The sequence below is a fragment of the Crocuta crocuta genome, unplaced genomic scaffold, assembly GCF_008692635.1.
Source record: "Crocuta crocuta isolate KB4526 unplaced genomic scaffold, BGI_CrCroc_1.0 scaffold264, whole genome shotgun sequence".
NCBI classification, from domain to species: domain Eukaryota; kingdom Metazoa; phylum Chordata; class Mammalia; order Carnivora; family Hyaenidae; genus Crocuta; species Crocuta crocuta.
In genome coordinates this window covers 1,910,470-1,925,188 of record NW_027529597.1, presented here as the reverse complement: position 1 = coordinate 1,925,188, position 14,719 = coordinate 1,910,470, and positions in this window count along the sequence as shown.

The following is a 14,719-nucleotide window of genomic DNA, read 5'->3' as shown; positions in this document are numbered from 1 at the left end:
TCCATGAGTTATTCCTGTTTGGAACCAGGAACGGAATTGTCCCAAATACCCAAATACGGCAAGAAAGACGGCATTGTTCTCCAGATCAAAGAGTCAAACAAGGCCTATGAGTTCTTGAAAATTCTTCATCTTAAGAGATTTGCAGGCTTTATTCATGAACAAAGACCTTCAGCAAAAGAGGAGAATTATTGCATGTGCTTTACTAAAGGATGAACTTGACAATTTCTATTTGACAAATGATAAAAAGGCAGGCACTAAACATGACAAGACACATAGCAAAGCATAAAGTCCTCTAACCTAAATATTTAAATTTTGGCTACTCAAGAAGCCATGGAAATAAAATGGAATTTCCTAGTGAAATCCCTTTGGCATTGTCTTCCTGCTGGATGTTTTCAAAACATACGGAGTGGTCTATTTCCCTAGGGATCATTTTTCTCTAGTTGCTTTATATGTTTACACATGTTCAACTACTCATTGTATTGTCTATTATAAGAGAAAATTCATACCATACATTCAGGTTTGGATCCAGGTGATTACCAGATTGGTCCAAGATGTGGGTGTATGATGCATTCGTGTCTAGATGGTATTTCAGCCTGTGTAGGGAGAGGGACGTAAAAGCCCAGAGGAAAGAGGGAGAGAATTATGCAGAGTGGCTTTGCTGCTCTAAACTTGCTAATACGGCCTTGGAGATATGGCAAGATCTCTGCTCTTTGCTGCTTGAGTAAGAATCAGTCAAGAAATCAATTTAAAAAAACACTGGGTATGCACAAAGCAGGAATGAAACACAGAGCAACTGGATCTTGTTTTCTGGACTTTGTACACATGATGGTGTGACAAGATAAGAATTCAAACAGCATGTAACTCACGTACACAAGAGAAGTCACTGTGTTTATCATTACTTGCCAATCGTCATGAACATGATACAGACTTCAAGGAGGAGATGGGACATTACCTGTCAGTGAAGAAACTTGTGGTTTTAAGAGGATGAAGGAAATATCAGGAAGACACTTTAACTTGATTTTTTTAAGTTTATTTATTTATAGAGAAAAAAAAAGAAAAGAAGAGCATGAGCAGGGGAGAGGAAAGAAGAGAGGGAGACAGAGAATCCCAAGTAGGCTCAGCGCAAAGCCAGATGCAGGGCTTGATTTGATGAACCAGGAGATCATGACCTGAGAAGAATTCAAGAGTCGGATGCTTAACCAAGTGAGCCACCTGGGTGCCCCTGAATTTTTGTTTAACTAGGCAGGGTTCACAAACTCAGATGCCTTATAGACAATAGTGGTCATGTAAACTAGAAAAGTAAGTTGGGGTTATAATTTCCTAACAGCGCTCACTTTAAAACAATAATTTTGTTTATAAAACAAGTAGAAATATTCTTCACTTCCACAAAGCAAAACAAAACAAAAACAAAAACCAACCAAACAAACAAAAAAATATTCCTGCTTTCCCTCTTGTATTTTCTCTCAGACCTTTCCACCTTGTAACATGGACACAGAGTAATATGATTTCTTCTGTAGATAAAGCAGCAGTGTAGACCCATGAACAAACCTCAACTGACCCTTGCCCTCGCATCAGGAGACCATGGGAAACACAGAGAGCCTGGCCTGTTTTCACTTCTGTCCTGTCTGTGAGGCCTGTTGTGACCCTGTGATGGAAAGAAGCAATAAAGGCCAGAGTCCTGACTTTTCCAAAGAAGCTTGTATCTGAGCTTTAGTGTAAAAGCTCTCAATATCTTGATTGTTGGCTCAATCTTTTTTCAAACGTGGTGCAAGCCAAAAATGCACATGTAGAAGCCAGAATGGCCCTATCAGCTTCGGCCACCAAAGAAGAAGGGTGACATAGGACAGCAAAGATAAGAACTTTTAGAGAATTCATGGAATTAGTCTTCAGGTTTCAGTATGAAGATCCAGATCTGGGCTTTTACGCAGAGCCCAGATTTGATTCGTTCAGTAAATGCTGAATCCATTCTATTTGCATAGCTTGGCTTTAAAGGATTTTTAATTGGAACTGATTTTGTATTTGAGAGTGAAACAAGAATGTATTCCAGCAAACTGATGTTTCCTTCTGTGAAGAGCTGCTTTTCCAAGGGGTTGAGAAACACCCATCTTGGCCCTTCAGCATTTTCCTATGTGCTGAATAAGTTCCAAGAGCATACATCACTTTCACTGCAGCACGCAATATGTTTGATAATAAACTTTTAAGCTCTGTTTATTGGACTCCATATTCAAAACCATTACTTTCTTGGCTAACACCAATACCTTATCTAGTGAGAAAGATAAAGAGTGATTTCAGTAAGAAACTTTAAAGAGTATTTGATATTTGGGAGAAAAGAGTAATCAAATAACCTAGTATTTATTTCCTCCTGTGTGACTGGCATTATAATATTGATTGATACTGTCTTCTATAGCTCTCATGCACAAGCACGTTGTCTCTTTCTGTGTATGGTGAGCTCTAAATAATTGTTCTTTTAGAGAAACAGATTTTACTGCCTGAGCAGAAAGTATCTGATAATTGCAGGAAATTTCAGAAGGACAGCAATAGGAAAAAAAAAAACAACATTTGAAGCTGCAATATTTGAAGCTGACTGATGATTACTAGACAATTTATGAGCGATTGTCTTCATTCAGATATAGATCTGACAAATGGGGAGGATATCTTAAAGCCAGGTGAGAGGTAAAGCATATATAATGCTGCATTATTTTCCAATATATTTTTAATTTTGTTAGATCATTTGATATATAAAATAGCACTGTGAGCCCTGGCTGAAAAAGAGAAAAAAGTGGTGTGTATGTGTGTGTAGAAAGAGACATTTAGGAATTTTTATCTCCATCTCACACTTATGGTCATTTAGCTGAGCTTTAATCATGTCCCCAGAGTTTCACAGCTAGTTAGTAGGAGAGCCTCCTGGCTTCCTAACCACAGTGATCTCTATCATGCTAATAAATATCTGTCTCTCCCATTGTGTAGCTAACAATGGTTTTAGTGGATTTAGCCCCATCCCCTTGCTGATCTAAAATAATCTTTTGAAAAAAAAGCATGCTTACATCAAAGTGATGGGTTCAAGATGAACACCAAGAACCAAGTTAAGCCTACAGCTTTGTTTTGAGATTGTGGGGAAAAGCAAGTTCTTTTTCATTCACAAAATAAATATGAGAAAATGTGAGAGCATCTGGCACTAAGAATTGCTTGCACACATCTTGAAGCCACACAAGTTGTCAGCTTTGAGATGTAGCTGACCCTTTTCAGGCTGGAACGAGACTGACATTAAGAACAACAAGCTAAGTACATATTTAAGCTACCAGGGAAAACCTTAAAAGACTTTTTTTTTGTATACCATATAGGTTAGAAAAGTAAAAAAAAAAGTAACAAGTTAATTTCAGTTGTGGTTTTTATGATTTATAACTGAAAAGGCCCTTAATGATACACAAAGCTACATCTGAAGTCAAATTGCACATTCTATTAGAGCAACCTTCAGATTGAGGAGGAGATATTTGCATGCATCAGGGGTAACTATTTTCAGGCTATTTGCACATATTTTAAAGATCTCAATACAGAGAAGAGAAACACGAACATGTGGGATCTGGGTCAGGGGAAAATTAGATTAAAGAATTGGGTTTAAGTACATGGACAAGGCTGTGTGGAACGTGGAGTTGGAGAGGGAGACGTTTCCTTTACGGTTTCTCATCGTTCAGCACTGTTCTGGCTCCAGGACTTTGTGAGTGAGCTCTGTGAGCAATGAGGACCAGCACACTGCAGTCACAGGGCTTGGCTTATCTGGGCACATCAGCCGGGGCAAAGGTAAAGCTCCTCAAAGTAATTCTGAGAGCAGAGTTCGCCTGCTCTCAGCCTGGGAAGGTGGAGAGCTGACAGGTAAACAGAAGCCAAACATAGTATGAGAAGTATAGTAGACTGGTTTACAAACATTGTGTGTGTGTGTGTGTGTGTGTGTGTGTGTGTGTGTGAGTCCTTGATTCGAGGTGGCTAAGGACTGGGAAGGGCTGAGAGTTTACCTTGCTCACAAGCGAACACGTTAGCATAGCAAGATTTCATGGGTTCTTGCACAAACAATGAGACTTTCATAAGGAAGGAATTATTGCTCACAGTGCGACAGTCAACATGAGCCCCAGTTAACCTTGCTCCCCAAGATCCAGAGGGTGCAAAGGAGCCCAGCAGGTGGATGCTGCACACAGAGTGAGTTTGCCACACACTCGAGCAATCGTGAACTTAGAGAACCCAGATCTTTTATAGAGGGCAGTAAAATAAATAAATAGATTAAAAATGAATGAATGAATGAATTAAAAAACAAACGAATGAATGAATGAATGAATGAATCTGCCCTCAGCTCTGGAGGGGGACTCTATCTCTTATTTTATAAGGCTTTTTGCTTACCAAGCATCTCTGAAATTGTAGTCCAGACCAAAAAAGGAAGTTAGTATATTTTCTTGGAAAATATGTAGAATTTCAAGACATCCATGGAGTACTGTCTTCCAACAGGATTTCACAGTATTCTCTGGGATTCTCATATTGAAATGTGGATGTTGAAATATTACAGTTTTCATATTATAAAGTGAGTCTATTATAACTCAAAGTATAAAATAAATATTCATGAGTACATACTGGTATAAGTAAATGATTGGGTAAATTGATATGTGAAAGAGAAGATAATTTGCTTTCAATGAGGGAGAGTGTAGCTCTGTACTCCTTGGTGTGAGTTGAGCATTGAATTTCTTCTAAAATGTATGGTTTGGAAAGGGAGCGGTTATGGTTAAAAGGGTAAATTTATGGTGAAGAGACCTGACAAACACCACCTTAGGTGATAAAGGCCACAATCAGCAACATTTTAGCAGTGTATATATACTTAATATGATATAATAAAAATGGCACTTTATTTCCAAGATCTTCCCTTCAGTGAACCTTGACCCCAGTCTTATCATAAGAAAAACACCAGAACATTTTCAATAGAAGGGAATTCTATTAAACATCTAATCAGGGGGCACCTGGGTGCCTCAATCAGTTAACCATATGAAGCCCCTAATCAGGCTCTCTGCTGTCAGCACAGACCCTGCTTCCGATCCTTTGTCTCCCTCTCTCTTTGTCCCTCTACAATTCTCTCTCTCTCCCTCAAAAATAAAATAAACATTAAAAAAAATCTAGCCAGGACTCCTCAAAACTCAAAGTCCTCAAAGAACAAGGAGAGTCTAAGAAACTGACACAGGTAAGAACATAATTAGACCTGACAACTGAATGCAATTTGGATAGGATCTTGGAATAGGAAAATAAAAAAGGGTTAAATCTGAGGAGATTTAAATAAATTGTGGACTTTTGTTGATAATAATGTATCAATATTATTTCATTAATTGCAACAAATATATCACATACTGTAAGATGTCATTAATCGAAGTTCACTGGGGGACATATTAGCAGTGTTTCTACTAGCTTCTCAATTTTTCTGCAAATTGAAAACTGTTCTACAAAATCAATTCTCTTGAAAATAATGAGTCTTCCTATGTCTTAGCAATTCTATTCTTGGGTATATAACCAATACAAATATGTGCATATATTTACTTAATATATGTAAAACAATGTTTATGGTATGACTATTCTTAACAGTTCCAAACTGGAAATAAATCAAAAGTCTTTCAATGGCATAATGACTATAGACACTGGTGTATATTCACAGTGATTTTCTATGCAACAATAAGAATGGATAAACTACAACTACATGTAACCGTGTAGCTAAATTCCACAGACTGTGCAGAGGAAACTATGTATAAATAGAATGCACACTGCATGGTTGTTCTTGTATAAAATCTAAACAAGCAAAGTAACCTATAGTGTTATAGGGCAGGAGTGTGGGCACCCTTAGAGGAAAGTACTTGGGAGCAAGTATGCAGCATTTGGGGTCTTGAAGTGCTGGTAATGTTCTCTTTCTTGATCTGGGCTTTGGATCCAAGATAGTGCAGTTTATGAAAATTCATCAGGCTCTACTCTCATGATTTTTGCACATTTTTATATGTATGTTATACTGTCAATGAAGTTTTTTTCTTAAATAATTTTTGCATTATATTTATAGGCTGTTGAGGTATGATTACATCACATTCATGAAAAGATGCGCTGGAATGAAGAACTTTTAGAAAATTAAGTACTCCAAACAGGTGGTAGAGGAAAAGAGCAAAGATCAAGAGAGAGAAAAGGAGAAAGGTAAGCCTGAGGAATAACATGGAGAATGTCGCCTTGTCTTTTGAATCAAAACCCTAACGTTCGCTTTAATTCCCTGAAATGAGGGATAGGGCATAACAGCAAACAGAGTAAGAGGAGTGAGAAATGATTGTACTTCTTATTCGAGGTTGAATAAACGTAAGGAGAATGACTGAATGTATCACCTCATTCTTCCAAGGGGTTAATGGGATTATATCAGTACCTCCTGTCATAAACGTCAGAAGGTCTTTTTATAGCAACAACTAAATGCCGTGTCACCATCAGTTAGTCCATGTGATTTTTGTAACATGCTGGTAATACATGAACAAGTATCAATCTAATATCTACTATCAATGAGTGTCTATCCGAACGGTGATATAAAACATAAACTCTCAAGCCAGATTGCCCAAGTTCAAATCCTGGCTCTATTATTTATTAGCTTTGTGACCTTGGGCATGTAGCATGCCATCTCTGTGCTTAATTTCTTCTCCCAAAAAGTTGGAATATTACCAATAACATCTTTATAATAATGTAGCTATGAGGTTTACATGTAAGCTCTCTTTATGTTTTAAGCTACGATTATATATCATTCCCTTTAAATTAATTTATTAAATAATGGAACAAACATACAAGAAAGTAACTTTTTACTGCCATTTCGTAACAGAGGAAACTAAGACTTAGAGTCCTTAACTGTTTTGTATAATTCACACAGCTTGTAAATGGTGGAATAGAACCTCAACTTCGGATGTGTGCCCTTCCTTCCCTTTTCTTGGCTCCCCAACCTCCTAAAAAATGCTTTCAACTACTAAGATGGATTTTTTTCATTAGGGATATACTTCAGTCTGTTGTATATTAAAATCTCTGTAAGCACCAGTAGGATGCTCTTTTCAGAACACAAGTCCCATTATTTTGGGGAAGTTCTACATGTTAGCTCATGTAATGCCTTTTGTAGGTGAATTAAATCCACTTTTTTCATCTTCTCGCCTTTGTGTTGATCAAAACCAGTGCTCATTATCTACAGTATAAAAGGCTTCTTGTTATGTGAAAAGCAATTATTAGTCTTACAGGAGATAACAACTAAATCTAAAACTTCACATATTCAAGAGCTAATTGAGGGGCCTTGAGCCAGGCAGCCCTGTTCTCCACAAATGATCTCTGACTTCTCTGCATCTCATTTTTAAATTATTTGAGATAATTAGTCACCTTAGCATATTTACAATGGCAAATCTTGAACATTCATCAATTACCTATTTATAAAATACTTTCTGACCTTTAGGTGAATGAGCTTTGACAATATGGTACATATTTTTCTCCATTTTCCACCATAGTCCCAGAGCACATTAGAAGTTTTAAGAAGTAGGCTGGAATTCAGATTTCGTGTACACTGGTTAGTTTTGACCAAAAACTCTTGTGTCTTTCATTCAGGGAGGCAATAGAAGTTGAAGCCACAGAATGCCATGATCAAGGCCTATTCTAGATTTCCACAAGCTCAGACTTGTGATTCAAGTTTTATAGAAAATTTACCTGAGTACATGAGTTGTCATTTTTTATATACTTTTGTAATAATCACTGAAAATTTTGGCGATTTCTCATTATTTTGCACTTACATAAGTAAGTCCTTTAAATTAATATCAGTGTTTCAGAGGGGTTTTTTTTGGCTAATGTATTTTATAAGATGACTCATATTGCTTTCACTACCTTGATAGTCAATATAGAGCGAGCCTGAGCTTGTGATTCTTTGTTTCTAAGTGTTTGAACTACTATTGTTACTTACAGATAAAGGCCTGGCATGAGTGTAATGCATCCTGAGCATCTCCAGCCGGGAGGCAGTGCCACATGAGAAGCAGCTGAGGACCTAGCCCATTAAAATCCCAAGCTCCCAGCTGAAACCCAGGGACGGCTATGCTTAAGAGTAGTAAAACAGAGGTGCCTGGGGGGCTCAGTCAGTTAAGTGTCTGACTCTTGATTTCAGCTTAGGCTCTGTGCTAAACATGGAGCGCCCTGCTTACAATTTTCTCTTTCCCTCTCCCTCTGCCCCTCCCCTGCACGCACATACATGTGCTCTTTCTCTTTCTCAAAACAAACAAAGAGGAGCAGAACAATCAGAGGCAAATCTAGTCTTCTTTTTAAGTTTATTTATTTATTTATTTATTTTGGGAGAGAAAGAGAGACAGAGAGAAAGAGGGAGAGAGAGAGAGACAGAGCAGGGGAGCGGCAGAAAGAGAGGGAGAGAGAGAATCCCAAGCATGCTCCCCACTGTCAGCATGGAGTCCAATGCAATAAAGGGCTTGAATTCAGGGACCTCGAGTTCATGATGTGAGCTGGAATCAAGAATCAGACACTTGACCAACTGAGCCACCCAAGTATGCGAAGGTGAATCCAGTCTTAAGAACACTGCAAACTCGCTAGAGTCTGTTCTCTCTTTGATTAGATTAATGTTTTCTGGCCTGTTCCAACTGATCTGAAAGAAATAAAATGAACTTTCTCTGTGAGGACACTCTTCTAAAATTCCACAATTTATCACAAGTAATATCTGGCATTCAATCAAAAGTTACTAGGCATACCAAAAAATAAAATTAAGAGAAAGAATAAACAGATGACCTATTATTGCAGTTATTAGACACAGTCTTTAAGATNTATCTTCCTTAGTTCACACTCACGTTAGAAGGTTTTCTCAGTGGATTCTGCATCCATTTTCTCCCAATCTCTCAGGTTTTGTAAGGTTTCCAATGGCTTCAGATCTTTTCTGTGTGATGTATGGGTGCGAGTGCAAGTACGGAGCTCCTTACTTCTCCGCCATCTTGCCTCCTCTCGAAGATAACTATTTTTAACATGTTCAAGAAAATGGTTGCATATGGATATTTATTTTGAAAAAAAATGAAATCAGTGAAAAGCAATCTAATGGATTTTTTAAACCTAAAACTTGGGGTGCCTGAGTGGCTCAGTCGGATTGTTAAGCATCTGACTCTTGATTTCAGCTCAAATCATAATCTTGAGCCCTTCTTGGGGCTCCTCCTTGGGATGAAGCCTGCTTAAGATTTTTCTCTCTTTCTCTTTGTTTAAATAAATAAATAAATAAACAAACAAACCTAAGAACTGTGGTAATTGAAATTCAAAATTCAGGGGCGCCTGGGTGGCTCAGTCAGTTAAGCGTCTGACTTCAGCTCAGGTCATGATCTCATGGTTCGTGGGTTCAAGCCCCACATCGGGCTCTGTGCTGACAGCTAGCTCAGAGCCTAGAACCTGTTTCCAATTCTGTGTCTCCCTCTCTTTTTGACCCTTCCCTGCTCATGCTGTCTCTCTCTCTTTCTGTCTTTCTGTCTCTCTCTCAGAAATAAAACATTAAAAAATTTTAATTGACTAAGCCATTCAGGCACCCCAAGGGAATTATATTTTAAAAGATACTATTTATGGGAGGCATCTGGGCAGCTCTGTTGGTTAAGTGTCTGACTCTTGATTTTGGCTCAGGTCACAATTTCATGGGTTCATGAGTTTGAGCCTCCATGCTGTTAGTGTGGAGCCAACTTGGGGTTCTCTCTCCCTCCCCTCTCTTCCCCTCCTGCACATACACACACACACCCACACACAAACACACACACTCTCTCTCTCTCTCAAAATAAATAAACTTAAAAAAATAATAAAAGATAGTATTTATACCAGCATAAAAATTGAATATATAGGAATATATCTAATAAAAATATACTAGACTTTTAAACATGAAATTTAAACACTTACTGAGAGAAACTAATAAAAACATAAATAAATAAAGTATTTACCTCTTTTTCAAAAAGTATTTACCTTTTTCAAAGTTTGGGAAACTCCATATTATGAAGACACTAATTCTGCACCAAGTGAGCTATGAATTCAATGCAATAATATAAAACAATGTATTTCAGCAGGTTTTGAATTTAGGCATACATATGTGTGTTTGTAGAAGTTGACAAGCAGATATAAAAGCTTTATTAAAATTAAAAAGACCAAAATAACCAAGAAAATCTTAAAAAATAATAAAGCTGGAGGACTTATAATAATGTCAGATATCAAGACTTAATATAATGCCACAGAAATTAAGAATATGTGATATCAAAACAGGATTATGTGGATCAATAGAAAAGAAATTCAGACACAGATTTACCTGTATATAATCACCTCATTTATAACAAAAAGAAAACTGACTGAGGTGCTGCAGGGAAGTTGTTTTTTGTTTTGTTTTGTTTTGTTTTGTTTTCATAGAGTGCTAAGTCAGTTGGAGAATTGGAGGTTTATGTGGGAAAAAAAATAAATCTCGACCCCTAACTTTTTCTAAAAGAAGAAAACCTTTAATTTCTACTTTGTTCTCAAGAAGAAAACATAAGAGAACATCTTCATGACTTTGGGTAAGCAAGCATTTCTTAAACAAGACATTATAAGGTACCAACCATAAAGAAATAAATAATAAAAATGGACTCCTATTTATTAAAAAATACTACAAAGATAATGAAAATCAGAACACAGAGTGTGAAAATATGTTTATTATATACATCCTATAAGGACTTACACCTAAAATACACAAAGAACTTCTATCTATTAATGGCTGACTTCTCCATTAATGGCTGAACAATAGCCACCCAAGAGAAAAACAAAAATAAATGAGCAAAATACATGAAGAGATATTTTACAAAAGAGGATATAGAAATGCCAATAGGCGTATGAAAATAAAATTCACTATTATTATGATCAAAGTCGTGCAAACCAAAACGACAGTAAGATATCACTACGTGACCCATGAAATGACTTAAATGAGAAGAGATGAACCAATCCAAGTGCTCCCAGAATGCAGACCCCTGCACTCTCACATACTGTTGGTGTAAGTGCCTTTAGTAAAATCTCTTTGGGAAATGTTTGGGCAAATTCTGCCAAAGGTAAAAAATATACATATTTTCTTATTTATCAGTTCTACTGCTTAGTCAGCTAAATTATACCTATGATTAACTAACATCATATATAAAAAGGTTCCTAGTAGGCTTATTTTGTTATTTAAATATTTGTAATAGGTTCCTATTCAACAGTGAGTGGGAATAAGCAAACCACCACTACACAAAAGAAGATGCATGAATCCCACAGACGGAATAATGAACAAAGGACAAGACAGAAGATGACATATGGTATTACCCTGCTTGTGTAAAACTTTCAAATAGGCCCACTTAATCTGTGGAATTAGAAGTGAAGATCATGGCTCCTGCTGGAATGTAGGGACTCCAGGAGGGTGTCTGGCATCCAGGTACAGGCACTCCTCAGAGATCTGATGGTGCTGGTTCTGGATCATAGCGATAAAGCAAATAAAGCAATAAAGAAAGCCACATGAAATTTTTGGTTTCCCAGTGCATCTAAAAGTTCTGTTTATATTATACTATAGTCTATTAAGTGTTTAAGAATATTATGTCTAAGAAAATAACACTCAGGGGCAGCGGGGTGGCTCAGTGAGTTAAGCATTCTATTTGACTTAGGCTCAGGTCATGATCTCATGATTGTGAGTTTGAGCCCAGCATTGGTGCGCAGCCAACAGTGCAGAGCTTGATGGCTCAGAGCCTGCTTGGGAGTCTCTGTCTCCCTCTCTCTCTTCCCCTCCCTCCTCTCTTTCTCTCTCATAAATAAATAAGCATTACAAATTAAAAAAAAACATGTATACTTTAAAAATAGCTTATTGTCAAAACTGCTAACCATCATCTGAGCCTTTAGCGAATCGTACTCTTGCTGATGAAGGATCTTGCCTCAGGGTTGACGGCTTGCTGACTGATGGGGTGATGGCTGCTGGAGTTTGGGGTGGCTGTGGCAATTTCTTAAAATAAGAGGGCAGTGAAGTTTGCCTCGTTGACTGACTCTTCCCGTCACAGTTGCCTGTCACAAATGATTTCTTGGCAGTAGTCAATGCTGTTTGATAGCTTTTTACTCACAGCAGAACTTCTTTCAAAATCGAGTCTTTCTTCTCAAACCCTGCCGCTGCTTCATTCACCAAGTTTATAGAATATTCTACATCCTTTCTTGTCATTTCAACCATCTTCACAGCATCGTTTCCACTTTCTTTGCTCATTCATAAGAAGCAACTCATCTGTTAACGTTTTATCATGCGATTGCAGCAATTCAAATATCAGAATGATGACAAAGTTTGAAATTTTGAGAGAATTGCCAAAATGTGATACAGAGACACAAAGTGAGCAAGCGCTATTGGCAAAATAGCACCTATAGGCATGCTCAAGGCAAATTTGCCACAAACTTTTAATTTGTGAAAAACTTAAAAAAAGAAAGCAATACCTGCAAAGCACAATAAAGCGAAGCACAATTAAATAAGGCATGCCTGCGATATTTTCTTTTTTTGACTTGGGTGGTGGTTATGTAGTGTGTTGTGGTAATATTAAGAGTTCAGACATTTTCTATATTTTGATAAATTTCAATCAATTTTATTTTTAAAAATGTATCTAATATTCGCCATTAATCGAATTGCCAAAATTAATTTCCCATTGCTAATACATGTATTATATACATTTAAAAAATATATTTAACAGTATTAAATGGTATTAAATATATTCTTAAATATATCTAATATTTGCCATTAGATAGAAAATCATGTATCTAATATTTGCCACTGCAATACACTTTATATTCCTGCCAAGAGCTTAATCAGGGAGGAGAAAGTGTGTTTCTGGAGACCAAATAATAACAGGCGAGTGTAGGAATGGGGTCCCTGGGAGTGAATCCATTTGAGGCAGTGGCCGGCGCTAATTGCGCCTTAGAGCCTTGGGAAGTGTAAAGGCTATAGAAAAGGCTGTAATTAATGTGGCAGGTGTCCCACTGGCAGTATGCATAGACACCAGCTAAGAGAGTTCAGAGATAGCACTCAAACTCTCTTCCAGATGCCAGTTTCCCTCAACATTTCCAGGAAGCCAAGGGGGAGGGAAAAGGAGGCATTTTCTTTGCTAAGGAGAATGTCTCTGTGGGATCTCAGTGCAGAGGCTTTCTTGCCCTTGACTGCTGACAGTAAATGAGCTTGTCCCTACATACATGCTTTGCCACCTGGAAGGGCTCCCCAGGCACTTTTATGAGAAACAGACACAGACAGATAGAAAGCTAGGGGTCACTTCTTTTGCCATAGATGAGCTGCTATCTTGGTCAGGACCATGGCAGCCATTTAATGGAGACAGAGAAACAAAATTGTAATAACCGCTGTTGAAATCTGTCCTGACACATGGTTAATGCTCCCATTTTGTATAAAGTGATAGAGGAGGGCTCCAGATAAGAGAGAGAAACTGGCCCGTATTTCAGAAAACCTAGCACTCAAGTAGGTGGCTCAAACTAGGATGAATTCATCCTCTCTGTTTATTACATTGTCTTATTTTCTCGTCCACAGACAGATCGAGCCAGTCTTTTTTTCCTTTGAGGAGAAGTGTGATGAATTTGGATAAGTGAATAGATGAAAATAAACAAACAAACAAACAAATAACCTGGGTTATCTCTCTGATCTGAGCCTTAGTTTCTTCATCTACAAGTGGGAATAATAATTATATAGGAATGAGCTCATTATGCTTGTGAGCACAAATGAGATAATAAAGAGAAAAATATTTTTAAACTGAAAACAACTGTTAAAACATTATTAATTAATAACACAAAACAAGGCTTATTAGTTTTTACCTTTTCAAAGCCTCATCGCTCATATTACCTGTGCCCTGATATCTGTCTTACCTTAGTATATTCCAAAGGAAAAAAATCCAAAATGTCTGGTATTACCTGAGGACATGTTTTCTCAAATGTCTCCTGTATTTTACATGGTGTCTAGTAGATAAGCAATACCTCAGTGGACATTAGTTATCTCTGTTTATTGAGGGGAAATCTAAATCAAATTTTAAAACATCTTTTATTTTCATTAACAGATTTAGTTGAGCTGTGGTATTGAAAAAGGCAAATGAAATTAAATACCTACTTTGGAAGAAGGTACTCTGAGAAATTAGCTCATGAAATCATTTCACGTCTTCATAGTCTTTAATCCGTTGCAAGGGTCATGCTTCTTTTGAAATTCCTGTGTTCCACCTAAAAGAAACAAAATGTTCTTTTCTGAAGAAGATCATTGCCTGATAATAGGTAAATTTTTTGTACTCAACTATTATGGGAAGTTTGAGAAATTTAAAAATTACAGTAGTATTGTTTTATTGTGCATTAAGATTCCTGTGGGATTGGATCTACCCTCTTAGTACTTGCCTTTGGGGCTCTACATGAGTATTGAAAAAAATCTCTCCCTTCTCCTTTATCATTGAAATCCAAATCCTTTCTAGCTAGCTCCTGGGTAGTAATCTGAAGCCCCCGAAACAGAAAAGTGCTACGTAACTGGAAAAGATTTAAAAAGTAACAATTTCCAGACTTTCCAGCCCCATGAACTGATCAGTCCAGACCTAAGAATTTTGTCCAGAGAAGTTAAATGACACTTGACTTGAGGTTACAGTTAAAAGCTTTCCAAGTCACAAGACCATCATTCAACTTTTTATAACTAATG